General features: G+C 37.6%; 1 long non-coding RNA gene across 1 annotated transcript; it reads right to left on the reverse strand.

Moving 5' to 3' along the window:
• Positions 1-8,346: 8,346 nt before the first annotated feature.
• LOC136017618 (uncharacterized) lies at positions 8,347-10,226 on the reverse strand. Its single transcript, XR_010614016.1, has 2 exons — positions 10,076-10,226; positions 8,347-9,516 (listed from the first exon to the last, which is right to left on the reverse strand). It is a non-coding gene; the product is annotated as an uncharacterized LOC136017618 (long non-coding RNA).
• Between the last annotated feature and the right edge of the window lie 5,177 nt (positions 10,227-15,403).

Raw genomic sequence — 15,403 nt, forward strand, 5'->3', positions numbered from 1 at the left:
ATACAGCATAATGCAAGAATAGTCTACCGAACAGAGGTGGTTTCCTTGGATATAACAGTTTGTTGTTTTAAACATATTGTCTGTTTTTTCCTTCTCTTGCATCTAAGACAGTGGCCAGGTTTATAGAAAGCATGTGTATAACTACCAAATTTTAACTAGGGAAAAAAGGTCAGGAGTGCTCAAAGTTCATCATGTTCAATGGAGAAAAGCTTAAATCATCTAGACGATTCTGAATTTTTCTCCAACAGTGTTTTAGTTTGACTGACTTCATTCTGCCCCAATAAGGGTTTAAAATGAGGACAGTTCCTGTAGGTCACAAGCATAGATAACTTACTGCATGAGCTACAGAAAATTAATACCTTGCATATGAATGTGATTCAACTGTGACAATACACGATATGACGGGCTAGACAGTAACACACTAGAGAGAGCCCCAAGACAGTGTTCTGCATGTGCTAATAAACAAGACCAGTATAAAACAAAGGAATTTGTATCACTGGGGGTAAAGAAAGCCCCACTGATCTTCATCCCTATGTATAATATCAAAAGGATTACAACAGCACAGACTGGTTCAGAGTTCACATAAGAGATTGATACATTTCACTTTTTAACCTGCAAAGTGCAAGTGTACATCTGAAGTGATTTTAAAGGAAATAATTTTGTTATTGGCTAAGCTCATTATTGCCATTGTTAGGCTGAACTCTCTTCAGAGTCTTGCTTATAACAGAAACCCTAAGATAAATAGACTAATTTCACCTTAAAAAAAAAAAAAGAAAATTGAGAAAAGGAAGAATTCTAGAGTGAGGCAGTTCAACCTGCCTAAATTCCCAAGTGAATTAGTACAGATTTTCCAAGCTTGCAGATACAGCTGAAGGCTCTTCAAATGAATTATGATCTCTCAAAATAAAGAACTAAGATCAAGCAGAACTGCTATTTAAATATCTACTTTCATACAGACCAGAAAAATAAGTATAAACACATAATGTAGAAAAGGGAACTACTTATATTGGCACCAATGGCTGTCATGGTTCCAACTAACCAGTTGCACCCATCACCCCTCCTTCACTCAAAAAGCACTCGTCTTCCATACTGCTGCATCCATATGAACACAAGAGATAACACTGCTAGAACAATGGTTTACACCATTAGAACTGGACTTTCCTCTTCCATCGTGTATTTAATGAACTGCAATTTAATAAAAATAAGTTCTGTTCATCCTAGTTGCACATTTGTCTTAACAAGCTTGCATCTTGATGAGGCTTAAACACTTGTGTGTACAAAAGCCATCACACCTATAGAGCAAGTGTTTTCTTTAAGTGTTCCTTAAACCCACAAGAATTTGAGTCACCGTGTTGGAACACAGAATCGTAGAATAGTTAGGGTTAGAAAGGACCTTAAGATCATCTAGTTCCAACCCCCCTTGCCATGGGCAGGGACTCCTCACACTAGACTATGTCGCCCAAGACTCCATCCAGCCTGGCCTTGAACACTGCCAGGGGTTTTAAAAGTCTCTCATTTCTAAGTTTGGGGTTTTTTATTCTGTCATGGGGATTTTTTGCAGTTAAGACCACAGTGACTTCTGCCTAGTTTTTTTTTTTGAAAAACACTCAAATTGTGTGCAAGGGAAGAATATTTACTTCAGTTTCCTAAACAAAATCAATTCTAATAAGCCAAGACATGTTTCATTAATACAGCTGCTCACAGGGAAGCAGGCAAAAAGGTTCTAGGTAGATGTGAGTTGCATTTCAATCATACTTTTTACATCTGAAACATATACCAATTGGAATATACAAATCAAAGGATAATTGTTGTGGCACAGCAATGTTTTTCCCTAGAAGACAGATGCTAAGAAGTAGGTGAAAAGTATTAGGTGCTTAGCTAGAATTACAATGTTCTGTGGCAAGGCACCTTTCCTCTTAAAAAACCTCCAAGAAAACAAACAAACAAAAACTTTGGACTATCTTATACTAGCTTTATGTATAGTAAGTAATGTTGCATAGGTTGCATTAAGATGATAGAGAGCTTGTTCTGCTGAATTCTTAATTTAAAATCAGTTTGTCACAGGGAAGCACAGGAAATAGTATAAAGTTCAAAACTTGAACTTTATCACCCAATGAATTTTATCTCATTACCTAAAAGGAATAATGAAGAAGCTTCAAGGTAATACCTAGTTTATTACACTCTTTCTCCTCGATTTATTATCCAGAGAGTCCTTCCAATTACCATTTCACATTCCAAGTGAGGAACAACTAGGAAATACAGATTTATTCTCAATATCCCCAAAAGCCTGGCAAGTGGAAGGAGCAAAAACTTGTTCAGGTTACAATCTGTACTTCAATTACCCACACCTGATTTGTATTTCTAGATTAAGAGGAAAAAGAACCATCATGGCTTGGTTTGGGCTAGCCCTCATCTTACAAGATAAGAACACACCACAATTTTAAATGTAACATAGGAATACTGATGCCAAAGTAATATCAAAATAACTAAAAGCAATTAATCACTAAACAAGAGCTTGATGCTTTCCAGAGGTATATATTTGTGTGTGACCTGAAGAAACACTCTCAAAAGTACAGAGCTTTAAAAATAAACGTGGAGAGTCTCCAATCTGCAATTAGTATAGAGGGGTTAGGATATGTGCCCCCCAGTATCAACGTTGTTTTCATCCATGTCCTGAATACAAGCTCAATGCCGTTTCCTCACTTGAGAACTGGACTCTGACCTTAGCTTATTTTCTGTGGTGCCATAGTGTGTTTGACAGAAGTTGTCGTAGCTGTATGTTAAGAGGTGCTGTATTTCACCAATGAAATAATGAAAATATTTTCATTATTAACAACTTGCACAATTTTACAGTATTATTAAGGTCCTAACACAAAAAAGCAAATGACTGTATTTTATACCTAAGGTAATCATGGCAATAATTAATTTCAAAAGCAGGCCAGACTCTATAGGAAGAAAGTAAATCAGTACAATTAGTACATAATCATCTTCCGAGGCACTATCTTGTTTGAAAACTATCTAGAGTTTAAATCAATGACTAAAGCTTGAATAACAACACAGTTACTTCTCTCACATTTCCCATTAGTCTAGTATCTAAACCCAGTGCTCATTACATTCATATTTATTGGACAGTTTGTCATGCTTCAATTTTCCCCAGAATATAGTTAATGAAGCACAAATTCCTGTTCAAGTTCCTGTGTGATGTACTGTAGGTTACCCTGCTCTTGCAGGGGGGTTGGACTAGATGATCTTTTGAGGTCCCTTCCAACCCTTGGGATTCTGTGATTCTGTGATTCTGTGATTCCTGTTCACATAAATTGCAAATTAACACTTTGAATACAGTTTCAAGACTACCCAGATGTATTTTGTGCAAAGCATGGTATTCTGGTAATCCTGTTACCCATCGCCAGTGCCACTCCTCTAAGAAGTCTGCAATCTTATGCTGATTTAGGAAAAGTTTAAAACTACAATTTTCTTGGTTAGTTTTCTATCTCACTACATTCAACCCAAGCCCACTCAACCCAAAGGCACTAGCATGAACTCAATTCTTAAAAATGCCTGTTAAGTATTTATTCTCACCTCTTTTGACCTCAATGAAAATTTATTTTCTTTACATTTATCATAAATATTTATAAAATGCATGACTTTTCTGCAAGACTTGTCTGAGGAAATATACTGTTTTAGTGCCACTGTTGCACTAACTTCTCCATATTAAAAAATGGACATTCTTTCAGTTCTGTATTTATTAGCTCATTCTCTGTAATTTATAGCAAAAAGAAGTCGTTGCCCGCTTCCAATCTGTACTTGTGTTTTTAGCTTGTTTGGTGCATACCACTGTTCTCAGTATGAAATGCGTAATATCTTGCAATTCTCCATCTTAAATGGAGTTACAGATCAATTTAAGGCAGTGTCCCTCATTATTACAGTTTTGTATTTTGTGCAGCTCCCCATTTTGTGTTGCCTATGCACTTCCCTGGTAAGCTCCTGGCCCTTCACCTACTTTGTTCATTAATAATAATGTTCACGGAACCAGATCTAGGACAGACCCCTGCAGAACACCATTCTTGCTTGAAGGTGACAAACACCCTGTGTGCCACAAAGCCAGCTGTTTTGTCAGTCATGCTGCAACGGTTTTATTAGCACCATGACATCCCACTGTTGTTGGAGCTTAGCTTAGAAGCATCATTAGGAATAACAGTTTTTCCAAAAAGAGAGCTTAAGACTGACTCTCTGGCAGAGATTAAGTTTATTAATTTTTCAAAACCTACACAACACTTTTCTGGTGAAGAAATAAATGGATAAATATTTGTGACAAAGGGCAGAGAACCCCCATAGCCCCCTCCAATTACTCATTCACAACAAGGCTTTATTTTGGGGAGTTTCTGCAACCAATCACACATTTCTAATTAATCGAGTTTCTTTCGAGGAGTCAGAATTTATATATTTCACCTTTTACATGCCATCTCTGGTACTGGTTTCGAATACAAGAATGGGATTAAAACACTCCTGTAGTATAACAGCCTACCCCGTGTTCTACAAGTCATCATTTGACAACTGAATGTCAATCACATCTTATTTGTCAAAACCAGTCTTAGACAAAAAGAAAATTTGCATGATGCCTTGTCTACTAAAACTGCTGCTGCACAGAAGTATTTTTCACACAGGGATTTTAGAAATGCTTCCAGATTTAGAACAAACCACAATATAGACCATATCGTTTCTGGAGTACTTGACCTCCTACTGAGAAAAAGCAAGAAATATTTTGGCAAACATTCATTGAGCAGCTACCTGCAGGAGAAAGTACTGAACCAAACTGTGAACACCAAGACAGCCACTTTGACACCGCTCCAGTGAGATCAGTTACAAGGCTGGTGTGTGAAAAAAATAAGAGAAAGCAGTAAAATAATTTGGACCCCCAGATCCCTCAGAAGTTTCCATTGTGTTTGTGGAGGATCTGTGCCACAGAGTTCTGACAGTCAGGTACACTTTAGGCAGATGACTCAGACTTAATATTCGGTCCTTGCTTCTCTCAAATGTTTTATGAAGCTGGACTAAAAGCACCTCATATCCCTAGTCCAGAGCATGCAGTATTTATGATGTGGTTGGGGTAACAAAACAGATTTGATAGACACTCTGAATGCATATATAAAGCAAGGTCTGATGCAGGCAGAAGGTTTCACATGTCAGCTTGGTCACCAGAATACCAATAGTGTGTTCCTCCTTTTCCAGAATAAAGGAAGACATGGCAACATAGTTTACTCTCCTTTACCCATCTAAGGTAGGACAGCAGAGTTCGTCTTTCTGCTCCGACAAACTTCACTGCTAAATACTTCTGTCTTGCCCTCTGCATCTACTGGCTCATGGTGAGTTGTAATCAAACATGATTTTAGGAAATAATCTCACCAGGCATTCTTAAAAAGCATAAAACTACATACATAGAGCTAGGGAACAGCTTCTCAAGTAAAATGTTGCTTCAGTATGAGCAGAGTAACATAATAGATTTTTTTTAAAACATTTTTGTACATCTACTTCAGTCAACAGCCATTTATGCCACCTGTCAGACACTTCATTTGTGACCTGAACTGTTAAACCAAAGTTCTCCATCTATCATGAATACCATACTGCAGTATAATAGGATTTATCCTAAACATTCCTAGAATAAACCCACTGCTTGCATACATTTTTTTGTGATTTTTATTGAAGAAACTACAGTGTTTCATAAGATATTATCTTCTCAGACTACCGTTTAATGACTTGTCAAAAGACCAACATATATATACATGTTTGGACAACTGAAAAAGCTTTTCAGTCACTGTCCACTTATGAAAGCAGGTTGAAAAGAGCAAGGAACATGCGAGGTACCAAGCTGATCAGCTGTACCTTGCAAAACTAAGGTTTTTTTTTAATTAGTTTTTTAATAAGCATCACCAAACAATTAATTACCACATTGAGTAATATCAAGAAATGTGGAACTGGATTAAGGCCTTTTCCGACCCAACTTAATGAGTTGTTGTTGGACTTCACAATGTTTGTGTCAGCCCATTTCACCTACCTGCCATCGAACTTGCACATGGACCTTCAGTTAACTCCTTCAGTTCACTGTCTCCAAATGCGCTTGTTACGGCTACTAAGCAACACTGACCGCAGTACATGCTCCAGGAAAATGGCAGTAGTAACCATCTGCTACTTGGACTTTGCACCACTGTTCTGTTCCTAGTTAACATTCCTGTTATTGGTGAGATTGAAATTGTTTTCAATAGCATTTTTCAGCTAGAAACAGTATGAAACCTAAGTGCCAAAAAATTCAAGACTCACCTCAGTATTTTCTGTATAACATGAGACAATACTAGTATTAAATAAAACTGACACAAAGAAAATTAAGTAGTGATACCTTTGATACCTCTTCACAAGCTAAGTAGTCATTGAATAAATTGAAAACAAATTAATACATCTTCTAACATGCTTAAGTTTCCTTTCCTGAATGTAAAGTAAGATAAGAAAAACTAGAGATGACTAAAACAAAGATAAGGAAGTCTAGGAAGAAAAAATCCAAGTTACAGACACAACCAAAACAAGAAAAATATCCCCACGGAAGAAATACACTATTGCCAATTATAAAATAAAAATGTTTACCTCTAATCAGAATTTTAGAGGTTTGACCTTTGTATACCTTTATCTTTATCCCTGGAAGTCTGACAACATATCACAGTTGCTTTGTCAATTGTTCAGTTCATTACACATTGCTGTAGATTCTGTCCTATTAAAAGGAAGAGTGGAAAACACAGGCAGATGTAAAATGTGTTCAGCCTGCTGGCTGCTGTTAACCAAAGCCACCTGGAGAAAAGCTGAGTGCTACATCACTCCATCTGTGAGAATCACAGAGAACTCAGGTAGTGAAAAAATTCTGCTAAAAAAAAAGCTACAGGGAACCTGTATCATAATTTATATTAAATAGCTGAAAATACAGTAGGTTTTATACATTAGAGAAAGCATAGAGTTTAAGAGCAGAACTGGTCAGATGTTTTCCACATGAATTACTATACACCAGGTATAAAGATGTTTCTTCACTGTCATAGTAGATGAATAAAAGTCACAATCTATCATTTTGCTTAGACTGATTTAGGATGATTCATTTAGTTCTACTTGAGAAATATTTTATTTTATACACTGTCATTGTAACATGAAACTGCTGTCTAGCAAAAACTGTAATCCCTGTGTAAACCCTATGTGAGACAGCTCTTCCAATCAGTCTCCTGAGCAAATTACAGATTTACATCTTCCTGAGGAGTGCACTTCATTATAGGCTTATCATGAAGTCAATCTAACTCAGAAGAAAGAAAGATTCCCTGTCTCCACCATAACGATGTACACTTGAACACTTAAGTGACTTGATGCCTTGTTTACATTCAAGGAAACATTTGTTTGGCTTTCAATCCCAAATGTTGAAGAGGCTTTTATACTTTTGAATTAATTTTATTGGTGCTGGGTGTCCTGGGTTCAGCAGTAGCAGTCAGTTTTCTCCTTCTTAGTAGCTGGTGCCGTGCTGTGTTTTGACTTCCAGCCTGGGCAGAGAGCTGATAACACCGATTGTTTTTAATTGTTGTTAAGTAACGTTTATTCTGGCCAAGGACTTTGTGAGTCTCATTCTCTGCCGGGGACGAGGGGAGGCCGGGAGGAAGCAGAGACAGGGCACCTGACCCAAACTAGCCAAAGAGGTATTCCATACCACAGCACGTCATGCCCAGGGAGGTAACTGGGAGTTACCCAGAGGGCCACGGGCTCTCTTTGGGGGGGTCGAACTCATTCGGTGGTGGTATTGTATTCTCTTCTCGTTATTTTCTCTTATCATTATTATCATTGGTGGTAGCAGTAGTGATTTGTGTTATACCTTAGTTACTGGGCTGTTCTTATCTCAACCCGTGGGAGTTACATTCTCTCGATTCTCCTCCCCATCCCTCCAGGAGCCAGGGGTGGTGGAAAGAAAGAGGGAGAAAAAGGAGGGGAGTGAGTGGATGAGCTGTGTGGCTCAGTTTAAACCACAACACTGGGTCACCCGAAATAAGGCTTAGTTCAGGTAGTATTATTACCTTCAGTGTGAATGGTATGTAGGCGAGTTAAATCTCACCAACTCCCTATTTGATCTGTCTGGGTAAGCTTTTGATTTGGCTATCTCTAATATAAATACAGGGCTTTGAAAAATACCAAGATAAAAATGCTATCTCATGAGACACCCACTAATTCCTATTCCTTATTGGGATGCAAATCTGAAAGTTTTCCCTGTGTGAAAGTTTCTCAGACTGATGTCTTTTATGAGACTTACAAAATAAAAAATCCAGTATCCTTGCATAAAAAAGTAAAACTTTAATACTGATCAGAAACTTCTGAGCATCCAGCTGTTTTGCTTATTGCCACTACGACCCAAGTAACACTCTGCAGGCATGACTATGCATATTAAGTAATACATTGTCAATAAAATTTTAGTAATATATTGTCAATAAAAATTAAACAAAATTGATTGCAATTATTTAATGAAACAAGGTGAAAAGTGGAGGTATAGAAATGAGGATAATCAACCATCTGCCAAGTCTGTTTACCTATACACACAGCAATATAAGTGAAGACCCATTATTACAAAATTAAGACACAGACATTGGCATATGGACATGTTATTCAGGGGAACCACTGACCTGCCCCAAAACTCAGGCCCATACTGACAGAGCCTCTCATAGGGCTGATGCTTCTACTTGACAGAGCCATCACATACACCCCAAAGAGCAAGCACAAAGTACGACAATTTGATCAGGAACAAGCTCCACGATGGTACATAAATAAATCAACCTAAAAAGGCAATTAGTCACCAACAGCTTCTGCTCCAGCTGCTTTTCAAATTACACTGAAAATACATACATTAACATCTAAGACAACAAAAATTCTTATCTCCACCCTCTGAACATTAGAATAACTGGAAATAGTGTATAGTTCATGATTTCAGACAGTCAGCTTACAAGGAATAAAGAAAATATTCCAATAGTACAAGAGCCACATGCAAATTAGCTAGCAAGTGTATATAAAGCTTCTGGGTACTATAATGAAAAAGACCTGGCATGCACAACACTCCAGGCTATAAAATTAAAATTTTGCACAGAAACGTTTGCATTCTCCAGCAAAGGCAAATACTCCTCTGGAGAAAGAGTAAAATTGGAGCTGATCAAAGAGTGGTTTGGTTTTTGGGTTTTGTTTGCTTTTTTTAATAAAACCAAGGAATTATTCTGGAGTTTGCTAGATAAAACTCATAATTGCTAAGAATTCACTATGGACTAGGAGGCTGTGCTTGTAGCCAGAAAGCACACACTTGTAGAGATGGATATCAGCCTTTCCCACGAGCTGTTGATCCAGTCTGTCAGTCACACATACAATCCTGGAATAAAACATCCCAGGCCACCTGCCTGGGATGATACGCAGTTCTAATTCAGTATATACAGCATTTCTTCTCCCCAAAGGATTTCATGATATTGCCTGGAAAGACAATATTAATCGCAACACTTGATAAATATGAAAAGCACTCTACTAGATGCTACTGTTGTATAAAAAACACTGCTGCCCATAATAAGAGAGTAGCTGAGGTACTTTTAATTGTAATATCTTTGTTGGCAGACACTAGCAGAGACACACAGCTAAATTTACACAACAATCATGACTAGAAATCCACATAAATTTTCAAGATAACATAGAATGAGACAGAATTATTTTAAAAAGGAAATTAAACAAAAAACATTCATTCAGTTAATACAAGTGAAAAACCATTGCTTTCTACTCTTGGAATATAACAAATATAAAGGTTCTTCAAATAGATTTTTTACAACCAAGGCAAATACATATTTCTGCATGACATCTATAGAATATCTTTCTTCAAAATATAGCTTGGTTGCACAAAGCTACTTATCTGTAATGCTTATATATGGTTTGCTTTTCATGTCAATGAGATTTCACTGTCTCTACTATCACAACTACCACTTAAAAAGCAGGTGCTAAAAGAACCCAACATGTTTAGGAAAGGTATTGCAGCACAGCCTACCTCAGGTACCAGAGATTCTCTACTAAGAGCAAGCTCCACATCAATTAAAATAGACATCAAACACCCTTATATTTTTTTTTCTTTTCCTCTAGAAATTCTGGAGTCAAAACTCCAACCTCTCAACAGTCTCCTACCTCTCTCCTATTCCCCAGCTAAACTGAAGCTATGCCTCAACCTCTCCATGGGCAGAAGCCAACACAGGTGGTGGCACTTGGCATCAGGGGTGTGAGCAGGGAGCTATCAGCCCCATTGCCCCCACCTGGGTAGTACTGCTCCATCAGTGTGCACTCACCTATGATTGTGTTGTTTATAATGATGGAAATGTGAAAATACAGAATTTAAACACTGCTTCTCAATTCCATTTAGGCTTGTGCTTTGTCCCCAGAAAAGGAGGTAGCTGATGGTGTGTAGGTGTTTGTGTAGAGTACATGGATGTGGCCCCTCTGCTGCTCCTTCTCCCCCTGTACCTGTGCAGTGACTCCATTTATATGAGCTAGTCACATAAGAAAAGCTTTCATGCACCATGCCATGCATGATCTGAAGATAATGTCCCCATATAAATATCTATCGGATAACTGTATTGGGCCCAATACAGTATATATTGCCTTTAAAGGTATTGAGACTCAGAAAAAACCCCCACTGTGGTTAAGGTTTCCTGGCAGTCTTTCAGGATGTTGGTCTTTTAGCATTCTAAGAGCTGAAAATCTCAGTCTCACACAAACTCATCACTTGGATCCTTCAGATTTTCACAGAACTTATATTTTACAGTCCCTAGGAACTGCGAGTCTTCATATCATGATGGCATATATATTTTTAAAACAATCTGCACTGTTTGATCTTGGCTATCTCTTTGAACTTCCTACTCCTGAAAGAGAGGTTTTGCATCCTGCAGTTGCTATGAAATCTTCCAATAACTGAACTGCACAGAGGTGGGGTTTTTTTTTTAGACTTCTAAATAATAGTTATAAATCAAAAAGTAATAATTTAATATTAACCTACAAAGCTGATAAGAAGAACGTTAGCTTTCAGGGATTTCTTGGTCTGAATAATGCTATACTATGCTGTGTTTTATTTCTTCCCTCCTTTCTCAAGAGTTGATTCTAATTCTCCAGGTGGTAAATATAATTAAAACATGCAGCAGCAACAAGCTTTAGAGAGAAGATCTATGATGAATTTTTAATAGCAGAACTTTCTTCGGGCCTTGATGTCTTCTCAGCTGCTCATGACTAAAAATAAGAAAGCACAGTTCAGTTTCTTTTAAATTGTCATTGTTTATAAAATGATGTGATTATCAGACATGAATGACTGGAATCAGCATCACCAAAGTCTGAAAGCACAGGTTCTGAATAAAACCACAAGCAGCAATGAAATCACAATTAAGCTTAATGATAGATTGTGTAAAATGGTATCTTAAAACAGCCTGGCTTTTTCACTGAAAATTGCTTTTGGTTTTGTGGGGATTTTTTTCTCTTGTTTGTTTGTTTGTTTGCTTGTTTGGGGGTTTTTTGTTTGTTTTTGCAAAATATTGTGAAATAAAGTAGGGAAAAAGGGATGTGACTCTGTTCCTGCAGAGAGCAGGCTTCTCATTCTGATAGATCTTCTCTTACTATGTTTTTGTTCCGTGTCTCTTATTTAAGGGTTAATGCTGTAGAAATACTCACAAATAATGACACTCAAATGTAACTGAATTGTTTGACAAATTTAAAGTGAAAAGTGGAGGTATTATAAACCATTTTGAGAGTCCTGTTTGTCCTTCTGGGATGGCCACAATAGACAAGAATTAGAGCAAATGCTCTGCTCTAGATGGAGAAGGTAGTCTCCGAAATGTCCTGGGAAACCCATATACATATAACTGCCTTCAGAAATGGGATGGTAACACTTCTCTAGTTGGTCCACACTAATCTCACATTACAGTAAATCTGTTATTTTATATTCTAATTCTTTTCTTTATGTGTATTTTCTTGGCCTAAAATATTCTTGAAGGAATATGTGCGTTTGTGTAATAGACATACAATGATTCCTGCAGTTTCAATGTGATGAAATAACTACTGATTCTGTGGAATCTCTGTTTTTTAGCCATTGGAGAGTCAGATTCTGCAAATAAGATATTCTCCAAGAAAAAAATAGTGGATAAGCTAGCATAGTTATAGAAGAGATTTCTAGGAAAAACATCACTGTGTGCATTTGATAGAGTCAAGTTAAGTTTTGACAGCTCTATCTGATATATATCTCTAAAGGAAATTCAAATAAACTTCCCATAGGTTAAGATGTCACCCACTGGAAGGACATACTCATAAATAGAGATTTATTATGCTTTTCTACCATGTAGTCTGCATTTAGGATGTGTCAGAACCACAATTTGGAAGATAAGTATTATTATGAGATAGTCCTTTGCCAAGAAAAAAATATACTGCTATATCTTAAACAAACAAACAAACAAAAAAATCTTCAAAATTTTTAAACAGCTAGTGAAAAATAAATGTATAAAGTTGACCAGCAGGTCGAAGGAGGAGATTCTGCCCCTCTACTCTGCTCTCAAGAGGCCCTACTTGGAGCGCTGTCTACAGTTCCGGTGTCCTCAACATGAGGATATGGAGCTGGCAGCCACGAGGATGATCAGAGGGCCAGAGAACCTGCTGTACAGTGACAGGCTGAGAGAGTTGGTGCTGTTCAGCCTGGAGAAGAGAAGCTCATAGCAGCCTTCCAGTATCTGAAGGGGGCCTACAAGGATGCTGGAGAGGGGCTCTTCGTCAGGGACTGTAGCAATAGGACAAGGGGGTGATGGATTTAAACAGGGGAAGTTCAGGTTAGATACAAGGAAGAAGTTCTTTATTGTGAGGGTGGGGGGACACTGGTGCAGGTTACCAGAGAAGTTGTGAATGCTCCACCCCTGGCAGTGTTTGAGACCAGGTTGGATGGGTCTTGGAGCAACCTGGTCTAGTGGAAGGTGTCCCTGCCCATGGCAGGACGTTGGAACTGGATGAGCTTTATGGCCCCTTCCAGCCCAAACCATTCCATCATTCTATGATTCTTAACATACTGTGTTTCAGTTCTTGAATGATTCAGTTTACAACATACATAATTTGTAGAAATTGATGCTACGCTGTCAAATTAGACTGTAAATGTGGTAATGCAGATACATTACATCATAATAAACTCTCAGACAGGAATGCTGAAATTTATTAGGTTACTAAAATAACCAGGTTTTCTCTTCAATAGATTTCCATCCACTGTTAGTGGGGGTATCTTTTCTCTTAGGTTAAAATACATTTCAGCTCTAACTCTTTTTAACCAGGTTCTTAAACTTCATTTCACTCTTTTCTCTGGATCACATTTTTATATGTTGTTACAGTAAGTGTGGTTTTATAAGCATCCATGCTATTTAAAATAAAACAAATTAATGTAAAATTAGCACACATTCTTCCGGTTTTTCTAAAAAAAGTGTAAATAAACATCTTAAAAGAAGTTGCTGCAACCACTTTTTATGTGTATCAAGCGTGGCTTATTATATGCAACTGTGGTATCTAAGCCATTTGAAGAAGATACAAAGAGCCTCAAGATAAAAAAATACGATTTTCATTTTGCTGTGTTCCATGGGTAATGAGCTGCTAGCTTCTTCAGAAGTAACTTCTTCTCTGAAATGCAACAGGCTTGCGAAGAACAGCAACCATCATGACTAAGTTATATGGCTAAACGAAATAAAAACACTATAGTCACACTGCAAGGCAAAAGGCAGAAGAACCAATGCAATTTTATTAACTAACATTACGATAACACTCCACAATAGTGTACATGGGTTCTCATTAGAGCAATAAAAGCTTGTCTGCAGAATAAAAATTCACAGGTATATCTGTATCTTTGCCATAACTGTAAATCTGGCTGCACCCTACTATTGCTTATAATCTGCTGCCAGCTGTTCCCTCTCACAGAATAAAAAGAAAGGCCTTTATTTTCTTAATCCACTCCCTTTACTCCAGCCTCACAGCTGCCCTGAACACAGACTGGTAGTATGCAAAGGAGTTGCAGGGGGATGGGTAGGAGCATCAAAAAGGAATGTGTTTCTTTCTAGCAGTGCGATGTTCATGGACCAAACAGCATGGCCTGTGCTCCAAGTCGAAACCTGTCCCAGGAGGACTCACACCTTTTTGTGTGTCTGTTGCCATCATCATACTTTCCTTCCACAGCAGTGAACCTACTCACCCCCACACACAGCAAATTGTGAGAAAAATCATTAAGAGAACTAAAACATCAGCAAAATTATTTTAGCCACAAAACTTATTTTGACCTACACACTATGGCTGCGTTTCATTTTCTTTATGGGTAAAGGGTACAGCAGAATTAGAGGTGAAGGACTCACGGCAAAAAGTCCTACAGAACCCAGAGCATGAATCTGGAAACCAAAGAACATTCAGAAATTTGAAGGTGAAGATGTACAAAGAAAACTGCAGGACATAATAAGCCTAATTCATCCATAATTCATCCAATGGCATTGTCAACCTAGCATGTAAGGAACAAAAAACAGTCCATGCCAACCAAGTAGGTGTAAAAAAGCTCCACTTAGTAATTTCTGTACTAACCTGAAACTGAAATCAGTGTTACATGCTGTCACTGGTAGAATGGGAACAAATTTACTGAGGATTTCTTCTGATGCAACACACTGGGAAAGTGCACAGTGTTGCACATCAAACATGCATGGAAAAAAAGATCTGAGGCAGTGGTTAGAAGTTGCAGCAAGAGATATTTCAGTTAGGGAAGAGGAAAAAAATCCACAAAATGACAAGGATTCCTCAAGTGCTGAGAGACTCTGTGTATACAATTCCTATAATTCTAAAAGCTACCTGCAGATATGAGATCCAGCATGAGCTGCCAAAGAAGGTAATATAGATAATTAGGAGGTTATGTTCTTCAGTTTAAACTGCATCTGCAGCTTCTTGCAATTTGATTTTTGCAGATGACTTTTATGGCTCATACCATGTTGCATTCATAGCACTGCCTTGCAGTACCAATAAATAAAACCAAAACCCTATATATTGTCAAGTGGATGTATTTTGGTGCTTCAAGGCAAAGTTAATAAGAAATATATGCATTTCTTTTCCTCTAGTTGATGTGTCCTATTTAAGCAGTGGCAAATTATAAGCACACCAAAGACTGCAACTTGTATTACTTCTCCATTTAAAGAACCACTGCCGTAAACATTGTTCTCATCTTGTTTTTTTCTGCATTATGTTGGCACTTACTTAGCCAGTGCCTATAACAAGTTTTAGAAGCCAACATTGCTCCACACTTCCCAGAAAAAAAAAAAACAAGAACTAAAACAAACAGAAAAAC

This window comes from Lathamus discolor, chromosome 6 (genome assembly GCF_037157495.1).
Source record: "Lathamus discolor isolate bLatDis1 chromosome 6, bLatDis1.hap1, whole genome shotgun sequence".
Taxonomy (NCBI): Eukaryota; Metazoa; Chordata; class Aves; order Psittaciformes; family Psittacidae; genus Lathamus; species Lathamus discolor.